The sequence below is a fragment of the Atractosteus spatula genome, chromosome 10 (assembly GCF_055471065.1).
Source record: "Atractosteus spatula isolate fAtrSpa1 chromosome 10, fAtrSpa1.hap1, whole genome shotgun sequence".
NCBI classification, from domain to species: domain Eukaryota; kingdom Metazoa; phylum Chordata; class Actinopteri; order Semionotiformes; family Lepisosteidae; genus Atractosteus; species Atractosteus spatula.
In genome coordinates, this window is record NC_142715.1 from 26,115,855 (window position 1) to 26,133,643 (window position 17,789).

General features: G+C 39.8%; 2 non-coding genes across 2 annotated transcripts; one reads left to right on the forward strand and one right to left on the reverse strand.

The window, feature by feature from the left end:
* Window positions 1-995: 995 nt before the first annotated feature.
* On the reverse strand, window positions 996-1,108 carry trnal-caa (transfer RNA leucine (anticodon CAA)). The gene is made up of 2 exons: window positions 1,071-1,108; window positions 996-1,041 (listed from the first exon to the last, which is right to left on the reverse strand). It is a non-coding gene; the product is annotated as a tRNA-Leu (tRNA).
* A 2,958-nt stretch (window positions 1,109-4,066) lies between these two features.
* Window positions 4,067-4,138, forward strand: trnaa-ugc (transfer RNA alanine (anticodon UGC)). The gene has a single exon. It is a non-coding gene; the product is annotated as a tRNA-Ala (tRNA).
* The last annotated feature ends 13,651 nt before the right edge of the window (window positions 4,139-17,789 follow it).

Below are 17,789 nucleotides of genomic sequence, written 5' to 3' on the forward strand. Positions count from 1 at the left end.
ATCGTGCCCAGAAGCTACCAAAACTGGTAATGTTCACGTAATGTGTAATGCAAAAGCAGCATTTGGGGTGGGAAACAAAAGGCATTTCTTGGTACGAATCCTAAAACTTCATAGATGGCGTTCTAGGACTTCTCATTTCAGATAAAGCTGTCAATACATCATAGATTTCTACTCAATCAATATCAGCAGTGCTATCACTACCGAACGCTAAATATAGATCCTGGCAATAATTCATGAGTTGTTCGTTAGAAAATTGTTTGTTTTTTTTTAACGTTTTCAATACCAGACAAAAAGTCGAAAGTTTCAATTTCATACAACTGATGAAATCTCTCTTCGATAGAAGTTATAAGTACAGTACATCCAAAATACTGCGGAATTAATCAAATTTACATGTTTCTTGTGGATCCAGAAGATCATTTTGAGACTCAAAAAATGCCTGTTTTTTCTTTTTTCGAGGACAAAGGAGTAGCAGCAGGAGTAGCAGTAATGGCAAGAACGTGTTTAGAGTTCAGCACTTCTCATTTCTAATGCAGAGCCATCGACTCGGAAAGCACTGCCCGCAATAAAAGAAATTGCAGAATTGGTCTGTTCATGCTGCCTACACGCTTTGAATTGCTGGCATTTTCTGCAAGCGTTCCTTTTTGAGGGTTCATGAAATTCCTCACATTTGAGCCAACACTAAAATATTTCATTCGGGGTCGCCTAATTCATAGTGCAAACCGAATCTACAGGGGAATGCTGTGGCACATGAAGCCGTTTGTTATTCTGTTGTGAGGTGTGAGGGGCGGAATGCAAATTGAGTTGGTGAATAGAAAATGAAACAGGAGTCACTTCTTGAGCTACGAATTCCAAAAAGTATGAAAACCTGTGCATTTTAACAGTGCAGAATACTCACAAATTGCACTGAGTTGCTTGCTTTCTTCTGCTGCTTTTATATTTCAGTCATTCCCTGTCAGCTAGCACTGGAACAATTCAAGAGAGGTAAAAACAGAAGCTGTCAGGAGTGGGATTTGAACCCACGCCTCCATTTGGAGACCAGAATACCCAAGCCAGCTGGAAAGACACATGTCCTTGAGTCTGGCACCTTAGACCACTCGGCCACCCTGACAAGTGAGAGCAAGTGGTGTGCTGAATGCACCAGTAGTTGACTAAACTGAGTTTCTTCCCTGAAATTATTTGCTTGCGAAGAGCCAAGTTGCCTTGAATGGATCTTGGAAATCAAATATACGGATGGATTGTTATTCGGTTGTGAGTTTTGAGGGGCGTATTATAAATTGAGTTGGTGAAAAGGCGCTTTTTGTTAGTCTGTCGGGAGGCTGCACAAGGTGTTTAGAGGGAGAACTTCTAAAAGGCAGGCTCTCTATGTTTAACATCAAGAAAGATTTTTTTTTTCTCAATGGAAATGCTCTTTGGCACTTTCAGCTTTACGTAGGGAACAAGGTCTGCCGAGATCACTTTTGAGCCAGTGCAAATGGTAATGTGCCACCAAGCACATTTAATATTGGCTGTGGTAGCGAGCTGCTTTTGTTTGTGAAGCTTTGAATTCTTTAAGCTGAATCATCGGCAGGAGTAGCTTATTAAATCTTTGCTCATAGCGCTCCTTCAGAAATACCTTGTCCATGTACAAAAAAGATCAGGGGATTTACTTCATGCTTTCACATAGCATGCCTTACACGAAAGATTTAAATATGGAATTGATTGTGCTTCTTGATGTTGTTCCTGTGGTTGCCTTGGTTACAATGGTGAACGTTCTTCCACGTTCTGCTAGAGTATCCACTGGGTGGGCTTTATCAATTGGCTCGGATAGGTCATCAGTGCTCCGTCTCCAGAAAAATAATCAGCACTGTCTTTTTTCTGTGCGCATGACCGTCTTTTAAAACATATAAAATCACAAGTTCATTGATTTCTCCAAATAACAACAATACATTTTAACCCAGCGGTTAGCATTCCTTCAATCCAATAGTTTCACTCCAAGAAAAAAGCAGCGCAATATATAGAGAGATGATATTCAAAGATTTCAACGTTCTTATTGGATTGCCTGTATGCAGATATCGCTCAGAATTGCTAATATGATTTTAATTCAGTTTTTCTCTACTACTTTCAGAGTCTTTTATTGACCTTGCTGAAGCAGAGAAGTGAAATAATCACAAATGCCACCAGTTGTGCAGCTGTTTCTGGTTAATAATGATTAATGCAAAAAAAAAAAACAGCTCCTTACATTAAGAGCAAGAGCAACCAACGCGCTCGCTTGTTGAGTTGAGTATTTTCCGAGCTACTCTTCCTTAGCTGTGTAGAGGTTTGATGGGTTTACTGAGACAATTATTCATTGTAGCAGTAATCACGAGGTGGTTTGTTGTTGCTTTTAGAAAATCAATCGTCAGAACAACTAACAACGCACACACACGGGTTCAATACACGAGATACAGTTATTAATATAAATTGTGCACCAAACATACAGTATACTAGTCTGCCTGGATACAAGCGGCAGACCTTACTGTGAGGGTTATCAATATACAAGGTATATAATCTCAAAGAGATGCAAACACAAAGAGATACACAACAGAGAATATATGTCAATATATATCGTTCGGTTACCAAATCGCTAATCAGTGTTATTACCCACTGTTACTCTTAACTCGGAAGTAAATGCATTACTCATGAATTAAATTGATAACAACTTGTGTTGAGGTACAATTGAATTCTCGAGACGCAATGTAGAACATGGGGTTTACTTATCCACTGTGTATGGATTTGGAATTTCCCGGCACGAACACCAAACCAGCTGACAGGCTCTGTTGCAGCCTCGGTTCCAGCGGTTGTCCAATGGGCGTTGTCCCGGCGTCCTCTGGCTACCGGCCAACCAGTCGAGGTGCAGCTCAGAGTAGGACTGGCGGAGGAATCTGACTGCGGTGCGCAGGACTCCGAGAGAGTCCGGCTGGCTAGTAGAAAGTCTCTATGCACAGAGTGTGACCGCGAGTCCTCACAAGTCAATCTTTTGCCCGGGAAGAAGCTGGTTCGTTCCCGGACCAGCGCTGCTTCGGAATAAGCTATTCAGGTTGTCGACAAGGGTCCAACTGTAGGCTGCCGTTGATCAAGCGGAGCATTCACGTTGGTAGAATTCTGAGTACGTACGGGATCCTCGGCCTCACGCTTAGAACAAAGTCCAAGTCCCAGTGCAGACAACAGCAGTTGTCACGTGATTGTCTCTGACGATGCGCGAAAATGGCCAAGGAGAGCCCCGATCTGAGCTTGCGCTCCCTTTTTGACCAAGACACAGATGTGTGCTGATTGGTTGAGAGTTTGGCGGGCATTGGAGACCCACGTGGTGTTACCAGGCCCTGCCAATCCCTGATTGGTTGATCAAGGTGAGATATGAGTCACTTATTCCTGACACTTAGGAATGCAGTCCAGATGTCCATTCGGCACTCCCTAGACAGATAGGCACCAATGGATGACCATTGATCATGATAGCCAGGCTTAGCTAAGTGCATCTCCGTTTGGGATCTGTCCCTTATCAAAAGAAAATATCTTAAATCAGCCTGCATGAATACTTTTTCTGTGGCTGCACCACAGAGAGGGAGAGTGAGATGGGGCCTCATTTAGGAAAGCACAGCAACGCTTAATTCTGTCTTATTAACAAGCATTGCTGCTACAGCTTTAAAGTTATTTGGCGAGCATGGACCTCTGAGAAGGAGTCTGAATCCATCAAGAAGACAGGAATTCTAATATCGCACTGCCGTCTTGTGTACAAAATATTTGTTCAACTCTAACGTCTGTGTGCGTTGACAAGACATCTCAAAAGGACGTATTAAATAAGAAAATGATCCTTTCTGTTACCATTCCTGTGGTTGGAGCGTTGTTTCACCCTTTTACGTTCTACAATATTTACAGACAAGGTTTTATCACTGGAGTTGTACAGAACAAGTGTGCATCAGTCCATGAAAATCATCAGTACTGCTGTTTTTCTATGCATAGTTTAATCAAGAGCACTTAAAAGATGCAAAAGATGGATTGTGTTCTGTGAGCACCTGCACATCTCTAAGTCACTTCCACAGCCTCTTATGTTGGTGATGTAGCTCAGTGGTAGAGTGCATGCTTTGCATGTATGAGGTCCTGGGTTCAATCCCTGGCATCTCCAAGTGCTTTATGTTACTGTACTCACATCGCAGTCTTCTGTTGAGTGAAAATTCTTCACTCGTGTTCATAGAGAGCCAGGTTTACACAATTAAACTCGAAGTGCTACAGTGTTCTCTGCAGTTTTAAATGTACCTCCAAAGCATTTAGTTCTGTTAACTACCAAAGAATGTGAACTAATTTAAAGTCACATTCAGGAAATCCAGAGAACGTCTTCACACTTGTCATGGCTGTTGCAGAAAAACCTCACCCAGGATGTTGAATCTCACCCGGGATTTCCTGAGAGATCATTCAGCGAGCGAGTCCTCCCTCTGGACTCCACACTGAGCTGAAAGCTGCGCGAATTCCTCACTGCGTGTCCTGTACAGTGTAGTACAGTGACAAGAACGCCTTGAGTTTTTTTCCGTATGTGAAGGAAAATGCAAAAGAGCATGAAAAGTATTGATGGTATAAAATATCCATGGTACAACTCGAGAAAGATCTGACGGACAAAACAATGACTCTTGATGATTACAAGAGAAACACAACCGTCCGAACATGTGCTTGGATCCTGAACGCTTGCGTTAAAAGACAAAGCAAAGGATATAACCTGTAAATGTCTTCATGTCTTAGTTTATGAAATGACACAATTTCTTCCTTTCTTAATAATTTCTTACTTTTGATAGATGCTTTTTTGAACTTTAACAGAATCACAATTACAGACATTTGGGGTTAACTGTTATTCACATATTCTAACGAAGAGAAACGTTAGTGTCTTCCGGTGTGTGAGCCCATTTCTCAAAAAAGAAAAAAAATAAGTTATATAAATTGAATTATTCTATTTTGTAGGCTTGCATAGTCTTATTCATATTTCAGTTAAACCTTTTCTTCTGTAGTAATTTCATTTGATATTATATTTATCCTGATTTACAATTTTTGGACATGGTTCATCTTAAATCATTTGTAATTAGTTTCAGTTTTGGAAAATCGTGCCCAGAAGCTACAAAACTGGTAATGTTTGCATAATGTGTAATGTAATAGTAGCATTTTGGGTGGGAAAACAAAAGGTATTTCTTGGTATGAATCCCAACACTTCATAAGCGGCGTTCGAGGATTTCTCGCTTCAGATAAAGTTGTCAATACATCATAAGTTTTTACTCAATCAATATCAGCAGTGTTATTGCTACCGAACGCTAAATATAGATTCTGGCAATACTTCGTGAGATCTTCATAAGAAAATCTAAAAAAGTACAGAAGCAATCAACGCTTTTTTTGAATCGAGAAGAGGATAATTATGAGACTCAAAATATGCCTGTCTTTTCTTTTTTCGAGGACAAATGGATTATTGAGGTGTAAAGATATGTTCAAAACCAAAATCATCTGCTATTGCTGCTGTTTCTTTGATAGTTTCTTCAAATCCTTCAATTGATCATTGATATCGAGGAATAATATAATACAAATTGTGGTTTTCTGTGAATTGCTAATTTTATTGTAATTACATCTTCGTTTACAGATGTCTTGCATGTATCACAAGGTATAATAGTCGCCGTGTGTCCTCAGCCAAAATGTTTTAAAAAGTACGACAAAAGTACAATATGCTTAACAACATTTATGGTTGTATCTATATTAAAATGAAGGTAAATATACCAAGATATTAAAAAACAATTTAACAGTCCTAACCTCATAATGCTTGTGAAGTTTTCCAATAAATCCGAACTCTAATTTTGAAATATTATTGCTGAGAATGCAAAGAGAATACAAAGATCAAAATCAATGAGTGAAAATACAAAAGTACAGATGCAGCCATTCAAAGTGTGCGGTACAGACACGTACCGCAGGTAATTGGCTGCGGTGTCGCGTATCGTGACGCAAGACGACGTTGGGTACCGCGGTACGTGATTGGTTGACCGACAGGGGCACTCGTGGTCCATTGGTCTGTCGTAGAAAGACTTACTGTAAACGTCTTTACTGTGCCCGTTGTAGATATTGAATTTTACCACTGAAGGGAAATCTTAGTAGCTGAGCATAAAAAGAATAGGAGCATACTGTAACGTGTGTGAAGGCCATAAACGATATTAATTTTGGAACATAAACATACAGTATATAGCTAATCTTGGTACTTTAAAGAAAAAAATACACACCAGTATTCCATTTCTCCCTAAACATTTTAAGCATCGAAGTCTTTAACTAACGTGATACCGGAGTCAACAAGCATACTTTTAGAATTTGATTAAAAGGGAATATAATATGGAATCGTGTATCTAAAGAATTTAATAACGGTATGATTATATCCGTGTACTGTGACAGGGCTGTGTAGGGCTGTTTCGCCTCCCTGTTCGTGTGAGTTGTCTTGTAGCCTACTGGTCTATGTGCGTGACTAACAACTGGCAGGTTGTGTGTTTGAATCTAGCTGGTGCTGGACTTTTCTTTTAACAAACATTTCTTCAAAAAAATAGAATAGCGATATTATGGACAATTAATTGATTTTTATATTTCAAAATATCGCAACATGATCGATTCTAAGTCATTTTTGATAACAATCAACAAACAAACATTTCTTTGAAAAAATGAGACGTTTCCCTTGGTCAGAGATATAAATATATAAATAAATTAAATTTAACTAGTGTGTGAAAAAGTGGTAGTTTTAAGCTTTTCTGCTAATATAATATGGAATCGCGTATCTAAAGAATTTAATAACGGTATGATTATATTCGTGTACTGCGACAGGGCTGTGTAGGGCTGTTTCGCCTCCCTGTTCATGCAAGCTGTCTTGTAGCCTACTGGTCTACGTGCCTGACTAACAACTGGCAGGTTGTGTGTTTGAATCCAGCTGGTGCTGGACTTTCCTTTTAACAAACATTTCTTCGAAAAAATAGAATAGCGATATTATGGACAGTCAATTGACTTTTATATTTCAAAATATCGCAACATGATCGATTCTAAGTCATTTTTGATAACAATGAATAGTCACCTTCTTCCCTTCTGACAACGGTCCCTGCTTCTGCTTCCTGCTTCTATTGTGTGTGTGTGTGCAACAGAGTAAATTTTTATAGAGAAATGGAGGCTGGACAGTATGCGTTACAATATAAACATTTATATTGATTTAAATCGTGATCTGATGTTATCCTTTACAGGATAAAAACAACCAGAACAGCAGCCAGGGAAAGGCACTCCTATTTTATTTAAAACACAATACGCCAGGAAATGTGTCTGATGCATTAGCAAGTTAAAACAATTGGGTCGAAAACCTGGGCGTAACACCATTTCCTTTTTCTGATCACTCGCTTTCTAGATACACATCTCACCTGTCCTGTTCTTTGTTTTCCTGGTTTGCTGATTATGCCTGCTGCGGTCCACTCCTACCCTCACACCTAAAGAATAATATTTTAAATTTCTTGGCGCAGTTCATTAACCCTTGTATGTGCTGTCCGCGCCCAAAATGCAATTTAAAAAAAGTCAAAAACCACGCTCAAAATGCAATTTAGAGCTTAATAAGATACACTCCACAGGCAAAATTAAAGACAAAATTAAAGACGATTAAAATCTGTAATCTTTCCACTTGTACTGTGAGTCATCGGGAAGTTTCTGCTTTGTGTAAGGATGGTGAGAAAGCTGTGATAAATGTATTTAAGGGCCATCAGTGTAGCTGCAACTGCAGTTTGCTTGGTACTTCTGGCAACAGGAGCGGTTTGCATTGTTCTCTGGAAGAGGAAGATGGGTAAGAGTTAATTACCAGTTTACACATAACAAGTACTGCACTGTCTCTTCACATTACAGTATCTGTCACTCATACTGTCAGTGCTGTCTCTCTGTATTCTGGATGTGTAGTTCAGTATTATAGAATGGTCTAGGGTCACACATGAGAAGTGCCTCTCTGTATGACAGTGATATTGGACTGTATTAATATAGTACACAAATATGAATTTAGAGATTCAAAGTTAAAAAACTCCTGGTGACTGTGTTGTCTGCAGACTAAATAACATGACTTACTGCTTCATTCCCAGGGAGAGAGATGCTGAGTAAAAAAGTCTCAGTCCCCTCAGTGGACAGTGGAGACTCAGGTGAGACTCTGCTGAAAGGGGGAGGGTGATGGGAAGGGTCTGTGGAAGCAGTGATGGCCAGTGTGTGTCTGTATTTGTTGGTGGTCAGGAGCAGGTGGCTGTGGGAGCAACGATGTTCAGTGTGTGTCTGTTGTTGGTGGTGGTCAGTAGTCTGTGGCTGTGGGAGCAGTGATGGTCAGTGTGTCTGTTGTTGTTGTTGTTCAGTAGTCAGTGTCTGTGGGAGTAGTGATGGCCAGTGTGTCTGTTGTTGTTGTTTGTCAGTAGTTAGTGGCTGTGGGATCGGTGATGGTCAGTGTGTCTGGTGTTGTTGTTCAGTAGTCAGTGTGTGTGTAAGCATTGATGGCCAGTGTGAGTCTGTTATTGTTCAGTAGTCAGTGTGTGTGTGGGAGCGGTGATGGCCGGTGTGTCTGTTGTTGTTGGTCAGTAGTCAATGGCTGTGGGAGCAGTGATGGTCATTGTGTCTGTTGTTGTTGGTCAGTAGTCGTGGCTTTGGGAGTGGTGATGGCCATTGTGTCTGTTGTTGTTGGTCAGTAGTCAGTGGCTGTGGGAGTGGTGATGGCCATTGTGTCTGTTGTTGTTGTTGGTCAGTAGTCAGTGTCTGTGGGAGCAGTGATGGTCAGTGTGTCTGGTGTTGTTGTTCAATAGTGTGTGGGATCGGTGATGGCCAGTGTGTCTGTTGTTGTTGTTTGTCAGTAGTCGTGGCTGTGGAAGCAGTGATGGCCAGTGTGTCTGTTGTTGGTGGTGGTCTGTAGTCAGTGTCTGTGGGAGTGGTGATGGTCAGTGTGCCTGGTGTTGTTGTTGGTCAGGAGTCGTTGGGTGTGGGATCAGTGACGACCGGTGTGTCTGTTGTTATTGTTGTTGGCAGTAGGCAGGAGTCGGTGGCCGGGGAATTGGTGATGGCCAGTGTGTCTGTTGTTGGTCTATCAGGCGTTTCTTCACAAATCAGTTCGGAGGGGAGTACCAGTTCCAGTGTGACAGATAGAGGAGCTTGCGATCAGGCTGAAGAATTTGACCCCATGCTGCCCCCTAAAAGCCAGAAGCTAAACAGTGATGCTGAGACAAAGCAAATTATGCTGGAACATAATTTGTGACCCCTAGTTCACACAATATATTGTCACAGGTGTTTTATACACACTGACCTACACAGTTTCACCGGTGTCTTGACCGCAGCATCAAGAAGCAGTGAAACACAATGCTTAAACACACACTCAGCTCCTCCAGCACTGAGAGAAATGTGTGCCAGAGCAGAGAAGCAGGTTAAAGTCAGCTGTGCTGAGACATTTTCACCAGTAATCTTTCATGCCCTCCTTCACTTATTCTGCTTGTTCTTTAATGTTTGTTTTTTTAGGCCTGTGATTGTATCTAGGTTTCTGGGTTGTATTGTATCTGGGTGACTGTCTCAATGAGATATGAAACTGGCATAGTTTCTTCAGGCTAATTATCCTGATATATCTGAGACACTGCGCTGTTCAGGGCTCCTCCTCTTGGAGGCACTGTTGTGCCAGGAAGCGGTCAATAATCTGGGAACGGAGACAAGACAGGACTAGGGGAACAACCTCCCCGTCTTCCCTGCACCCCAGGAGGAGGACATGAGGAGATCAGAGAATCAGAGGATTTACAAACCAGCCAACAGCTGATGATACTGGAATCCAGCTACAGTGAGACTTGAGCACTGGGGCTTGGTCATTGTTGCAGTACTGAAATTTGAATTTAAAATCAAAATATTAAATTTCCTCTTTTCTTTCTGGGTATTATTTAGCATACATACTGTATTTGACCATGTTTGAAGATAATTTGCGATAAGTTGACAATGGTATAGTGAGTGGAACATTGGAAAAACATGTTTGCACCTGAATATGCTTTTCATTTTATATTAATTAAGTCCATATTGTAGCACATTAAATGCACCAAGAAGAGAATCTGAGAACTAAATGCATGTTTCTCAGCTCTCAAAAACCTTTCTAGTCTGTCTGTTTGAGAATTTTGCAGGAATATGTTTTGAAACTTGTATTGTAATACTTTGTGTCACCAAGGTCTTCAATAAAATTAATCAGACTTTACTATTTGAGGCTTGTAAGCAATGCTGCATGTTAGTGACTGAGTATTCGTTTACTAGATGCTTTCCTACGGGCCTGCATGTTGCACTATGAACCTCAGGGGTGAAGACTTGATTTAAAGTGTTTGCTGTCAAAAGGGAACAGTTTAAAGTGAAGAGTGAACAGGGTGCACTGTGTTTTGGTTGAGATGACAGGTTGGTGATGGGAGAGAGGTGGAGGTGGGGCTGGACAGGAGATGTCAGAATGGCGGGAAGTTTGGGTGAGGCTGTGCAAGTACTGAGTGCCCTGTAAACAGATATCTGAGATAGCTACAGCATGCAACTGGGAGAGAGTCACTGTGCCAGGGCTCTGGGCTTTAACACAGGTCTCAATCACAGAAGACAGGTAGTACATTTTACCAGCTGAGAGTCATTGTCTCAAGGTGAAACTGTCTTCGAGGGATGTTGCATCCAAAATACAATGGAATACATCACATTTAAGCTTTTTTGGGGGGATCGAGAAGACGATCATGGTGAGACTCAAAACATACCTGTGTTTTCTTCTTTTGAGAATGAGTGGATTATTGAGGCGCAAATATTGGTTCAAAATAAAAAATCCATTCCTGTCATTGTTTATCCTTTGATAGATTCTTCGTTGAATATTTAGTGATTTAGTATCGATATTATATATAGTATAGTATTTAGTATCGAACGTTGATATTTAGTGATAATATAAAAATTGTGGTTTTCTCTTATTCGCTAATTTTATTAAAATAACAGGCTCTTTTACAATTGTATTGGATGTTTGGAATGTATAACAGTCCCTCTTGCATCCACAGCTAAAATATATTTTTTTTAAATTACAAAATATTGAATGGCATTTGTCTTTAGATTCACATTAAAATTAAGATAAATATGCCAAAAGATTATAATAGAACTCTACAGTCCTAACCTAATGACGCCGGCGAGCTGTCATTTTTACTTGTCAAGTTCTCTAATAAATCTGTTCTGTATTTTTAAAATATTTTAGCTGAGGAGACAAGAGGAGTATAAATGAATTCTTCTGCCACCCACTCAATGAATATTTGCATTAAACTAAATCAAGACGTATGTTGTCCATGACTATAAATTCTGTACAACAAGACAGAAAGAAAGGCACCACTGGGATTTGAGTGTAGGATCTGGGATGTTTACTAGACAGGTGCTTTATCAGCTAAGCAACAGAGTGCTCCCCTTTTACAGCCACTTGTACACACCGCGCTGAGCCTGCTCGCTGAGCAAGCTGTCTCCTTTACAAGCAATAGTAGCACTGAAACTGAGAGAAAGGATGAGAAAATGCTATTATCTGGCACTTTTCATGTTAAAGGAGCTCAATGTGCTTTCTGTGTACAACAGGATGTCCTGTACACCTGCCACTGAAGCACAGCATAGGCTTGGTAGCTTGACAGCTCCCAAGAAAAATTTTGAAATTTCAGTTGGAAGAGGAAAATGACCCTTACCTACAGGGAAAGATGGTCATCTAGAGCATGACACCTCATGCCTGGAGGTGATAGTTTTCTTGACGAAGTGGCCAAGTAGTAATGGCGATGGACTACTAATTCATTATGCACTGCACCTGGTTCAAACCTCATCATTATCAAGCTCACAGATGTGCCTTGTTTTAATAAAAAAGCTCGGTATGCTTTCATTTCCTTTTTTGCTCTTGTAGTACAACAGCAGTATATCTGGACTGAACATGCTATAGCAGGCTCACAGCAGGAACGTGTGACCCACAAGCAATGACAGTATCAGTATCAGATCTGGCTGCAGTATATTGGTTGACGAGAAGCAGTAACGATTCTGTGGAAACAGGTGAGCTTGCTTTAATACAGCTCTTTTGAGCAGAATGTGTCACAACAAACTGACCTAAACTCAACTATTTCAGTAGCTAAAGACATAAGTGATGTTGCTCCAGCTGAGACTCGAACTCATAACCTCGGTATGACTCCGCTGTGCACTGATGACCGATTGCACCCCTGGAGCTGCGTAAGTTTCTCTCTCTACACAGACTGACGCTGCACAAACACAAGGTGAAACACAGGGTTTTGACTGTGGATCCATCTCCACGTGGGGGAAGGAGACAGTAAAATAGCAAGGAACATACAAAAGAAGGAACCGAAAGAATTGTGCTCGCTGCAAATTAAAAAGGAAAGAGATGGTCGGACATGTAAAACAGCTCGGCGGATAATTTGTAGCAACATGTTTTGCGTCAATCAGCATACAGATTTCTCTTCGTGTGCCTTAAGATGTGCAATTTGTGCAGTCGTCGTATGACATTGGTTTCTTCAAAAGTCCAGTCAATTGGCAGTAGAGAGCTAAGCGACGCACGCCTTCGTGAAGACTCTCTGTAAGGCAATTACACATTTTATTTTCAAGTCGCCTCCTTCACATGCAATAGCAGCACCGACACTAAGAGAAAGGATGAGAAATGGCTTTTATCAAGCGATTACAGCCTTTGTTTGAAGGAGGGTATTTGTGTGCTGAACTGGCTCCTGGAGAAGTGCAGAACAGTAGGATACAAGGTTTATCAAAACTGACAGCAGCCCCAGACAATAAAGCTTCACACACGCATGACAAAATGCGTGTACGTTTGGGCTGCTCTCCTTAATGGTATAGTGGCTAGTACTTTGTATTGAGACCACAGTACTCCTGCTTTGAAACTGGGTTACAGCAACCCAAGACAAGAGAGCTGCCTTCATCTATGATATTTGAGTGAAGGGGAAAATGGTCATAGAGCTGATGTGCCATCCCACATAACCAATCCGAACAAACACTGCTTTACAAAGGAGCACTGCCTGAGCTTATTGTTGGTAAACTGAAGACCAGATCCACCTCTTCAGTGACGAAAAGTAGAGGACAGGAGCCGCAGTGTTTAATATAAATAAAAGATTTCAGTTTTCTCTGGAGCAACTAGTATGAAACTCTGAATCTCAGGGTTGTGAATTCAAGCGCCAGACTGGCAAGAAATTCCATAGGTAATGATAAGATTTACTTGTATTCTAATAAAAAGAAATATTATGAAACTTTTCCCAATACCAGTTTCACAGTGACTTTGTTGGTGTTCTTTATGAAAATAAGATTTTTGTATGTGATCAATAACCGCACCAGAAAAAATATTGGAAAGAAATGGCCTGTCACTAAGGAAATTCAGTAAGTAAAGCAGAGACATAATCAGAAAATCGACATACTTGTAATGTTAATCACTTTGCATATTCTTTTGCGTTTTTTTATATAACGAAAGTAGTTCAAGATGTTCTAGTCCCTGTACTCCTCATAGATAATCTAAACGAAATCACAGTACAGTACAGGACACGCAGTGAGAAGCTCACGCAGTGAAAATACTCTTGAACACGACAAGAGTAAAGGTACACTGCACATCTGCGGACATCACGTCCAAGTTTAGTGAGAACTACTTCAGAGATTGTAAGCTAGGAAGTTTCAGATCGTTTTTTTAATGAAAGGTTTAAGCAAACCTGAAAACCTTTGCAAGAGACATTTCGGAATCCCAGTCAATTCCAGTACGATTGCTGGATCCTTCGAATTCAGCTGAACTATAGCACAGATCTGCAGTCCACAGTTAGAATACTGTGGGTGCATTGTATAAGACATACTGCCCAAAACAGTTCTTAAACAGGAGACACATTCTGATTTCAGAATGTGATATACATAAAGTGAAATGGTCTGGGAAGAGTCTTTTGTTTGAACAGTTCAAAATAGATGTAAAGGCGTATTTACAGACTACTTTGAAATGTCTTTAATATGCCTTGTTCAATCTTTTTTTTAATAAGGTATAATTTATTATAGTATGTATCCCTGACAATGTTATTGATACTTTATATGTGTTCTTGTTTGTATTGTATCTAATTTTTGTTGTTCAAATAAAAAGTAAAAAAACAACTTTCCGGATGCGTCCTGCTGTAAAAATAAAATGACTTCAAGGGCGCTGTATGAAGAGATCTGAAGACTGCTCAACAGAGGAACTATATCCAGAGGTGCCAGAGAAGTTGAGAGGGGAGAGGGGAGAGGGAGAAGCATCTCAGAAAATGGAGGTGCAGTCGCTTCCAGGCGTCATAAAACCACTAGGATGGACAACAAGAGCTGAAGCCTCCCAGCATTCTCCGAGCAAGTAATGTGAAGAACAGACACAGGTTATAGGGTAGTGTGACCGAGGGTCTAAGGCGCTGGATTAAGGCTCCAGTCTCTTCAGGGGTTGGAATCCCACAGCTGCCAGTTGTTTCAGGAACTGAACCACGATCACCTGCTTGGGAGGCAGCTATGCTCACCATTATTTTACCAACGCGCATGCAACATATGTGAGCAAATTTTCACTTAAAAGTTATGTAGAAAAAGATGTTCAATAAAAGCGATTTTTGTTCATTCAAAGCCCCACTAATTACTTTGTTGTGATGATGTTTGAATTAATATTTGCCGTGATATGGTGTCATTTTGTCTCAAAGTTTAAGAGTCTGCTACCTTTTTTACTATTGGCTGGTATAGGAAAATCTGTGTTTTCACAGCTCCATTATAAATTATTTGTCGACGTTCTAACGCCTGAGTGCGTTTACAAGGCATTTCTCAAAAGGACATTGTCACGCCCTCTGCAGCCAGAGGGCGCTCCTTCTCTGTCCTGTCCCTAGTTTCTGGTCTGCTGTCCTTCCTGTCCCTCTCTTTCCCTTGGGCTATATATTTCCGGGTCTTGCACTCTGTCCTCGCTCAGCATTGACGTTTGGATGTCCTGAGACCCGCCTAGCACCAGGGCGCCCCACGTCCGCTCCCTGAGGGCATAGGTTTCTATACGGCATTCCTGAACTCTTTGCACTATGAGCCCGGGCCTTTTTCCCGTCTCGCCGCTACGCATATGGGTCTTTTCCGCTCTCCTGCTCCCCACGGTTAGTCCCTTTGGACGTCCGTGACAGACATATTAAATAAGAACACAATCCTTCCTGTTACCATTCCTGTGGTTGGGGCTGTTGTTTCGCCCTTTTTTCTCGTACAATATTCACAGGCAGGGCTTTACCACTAGAGTTCTACAGAACAAGTGTGCATCGGCCCATGAAAATCATCAGCAGTGATGGTTTTCTATGCGTGGTTTAACCGAGAGCACTTAAAAGATGTAAAAAGCTTTCAAAGAAGACAGAATTGAATGACAGTCTAGTAAGAAGGTAAAGAAACAACACATCCCCATCGGCGAATCAACCCGTCTCCTGTGTGACTGGATATAGAAATAGCTGATTCATTCGTGCCAAGTAACTGGAAACTTTAATGTGATATTTTTTCCTTCCATTTCTCTTCATTCCTATGAATTTACTCTGTAGTAAAGGAAACGCATAAGTGGCAGACTGCAGGCATTTTTCATTTATGTTGGATTGCTTGTGTGCAGGGAGCTTCAGCGTTTCCTAGGTAATCTCCACAGACACACTGCTGTGTACAAGTCATTTTCTTATTACTTTAGGTTTTTAAAAACCGCACACACCAGGAGCTACTGAAACTGGTAAGGCTCATATAATGTGCAATGCAATAGCAACGCTTAGGGGGGAGAAATATGCCTTGCTATGAATCCTAACACTTTACAGGAGGTATTTTAATCATTATCGGCTCAGATATAGCTGTCAATAAATACATCATGCATTTCAACTCCATCAATATCAGCAGTGCTAAATGTAGATCCTGGTAATACTTCATGAGTTCTTACATCCACATTACAGTATTAAACAAAATGTCGGAAGAATCAATTGCATGCTGCTGATAAAATCTCTCTTCGATGGAAGTTATAGCGTAGAGATGCAAGGAGTCACAGCAGAGTGAGTTGTACTGTAGTTTAGACTTGAAATAGTGTATTGCACATACAAGTATACAATGCAACTGTATTGTTTGTGCTCCAACTTTAAGCAAAATGATACTGCACGTGAATTCTCTCTAGGTTTCTGACACATAGACGCTTTTATAACTTTCCCTATTAGGTTCTCCTGTAAAATAGTAAAGATTTCATCTAAATGTATCTTATGTTGTGTTAGACCATTGCAAAAGTCGTATTTCATTGTTTTGGTTCTTCGTTGTCTAGGCTTCTCCTAGATTGATTAAGGGTTTAAGTTGCTGCAATTTGAACTCTGGGAGCTTCACTTTCATGTTGCTCTTTATAAACTCACCTGTCTCTTCACTTTACGATATAAACTTGTTGTCTAATTTTCAGTTGTTGTATAATTTCTATTCCAAATGTCAGAAAAGTTTTATTTTTTCACTATCCCATGCATTGTTTGCTTATTATTGTGTTTTTGCAGTTTTTTCGACATCATAAGTAGTTTTTAACTTTACATAATCACGTACTCAGAAATATTAAATATATAGTATTCTAATAGTTCATTAACTAATGATTTTCTCGTTTTTTCCTTTTGAGTGATACATTTCCTTTTCCTTAATTTTATATTCTAGATATATGTAATATACATTCCCCCAACTACCAATATAGTAGTATTTTCTTAGGGTTATCATAAAGCTGCTCTTATTATTACTTGTAATGATATATTTACACTGATTCCTTCCTCTCAGCGAGAATATGATGATAAAAGTGGTTGGCTTTTATAATTTTTATATATACAGATACAGCCATTGAAAATGCACAGTACAACCCCGTACTATGGAAAGTTTCTACAGTTCACCGAGTTGTACCGCAGTAAGTGATTGGCTGGCCAAAATGACTGACAGGCAGCACTCATGATGAATTGGTTGTTAGTGAAACGGTTGCTTCATTTGATCTCTTTACTTTGCATGTTTAAATCAGCTTAATATTGAATATTAATATGGACATTTTACAACTAAAGGGAAATTTTAGTAGGTGAACATAAAAAGAAGAGGAGTATAACGCGTCTGAAGGTAATGAATGATATTAATTTAGGAACATAAACATATTATGTAAAATGTATATGTCTGGTTTTGGTAATTTAAATAAAAAATACACACCAGTATTCCACTTTCTTCATAAATATTTTAAGCATCAGTCTTTCATTCGGTTACATACTGTGGTTATTTTGGAAAAAGTTTTACGTACTTCTGACTGTATTAAGTTTATATACAGAACTTCATTAAAAGTATATAAAAGTATATACTAAGTAAAAGTATAAGTATTAACTTCATTAATATTTATTCATATTTAATTGGGCTCGATATCACGGTAAAAAAAACGCATACTTTTTATAATTTGATTAATAGGGAATATAATATGGAACCGTGTATCTAAATAAATTAATAACGATATAATTATGTTTATATAGCTCAAAATATTACAGTAGTAGGCTTTCTTTGTAAACATCTGCATCAATTTGACTCATTCACCCGCGATTACTTGGAAACTTTTGGCCTGCCCTGTTCAGTTATAACTTGAACTGTCAAGCAGTGTGTTGGTATAATGACTTAGGCATCTGACTTGTATGCTGGGGGATTGAACCCAGCTCTTGCCATGAGTTTTCTTTTAACAGATAAACATTTCTTTGAAAAACTAAAATAGTAAATATTATTGACAATATATTGAATTTGATGGTATTTCT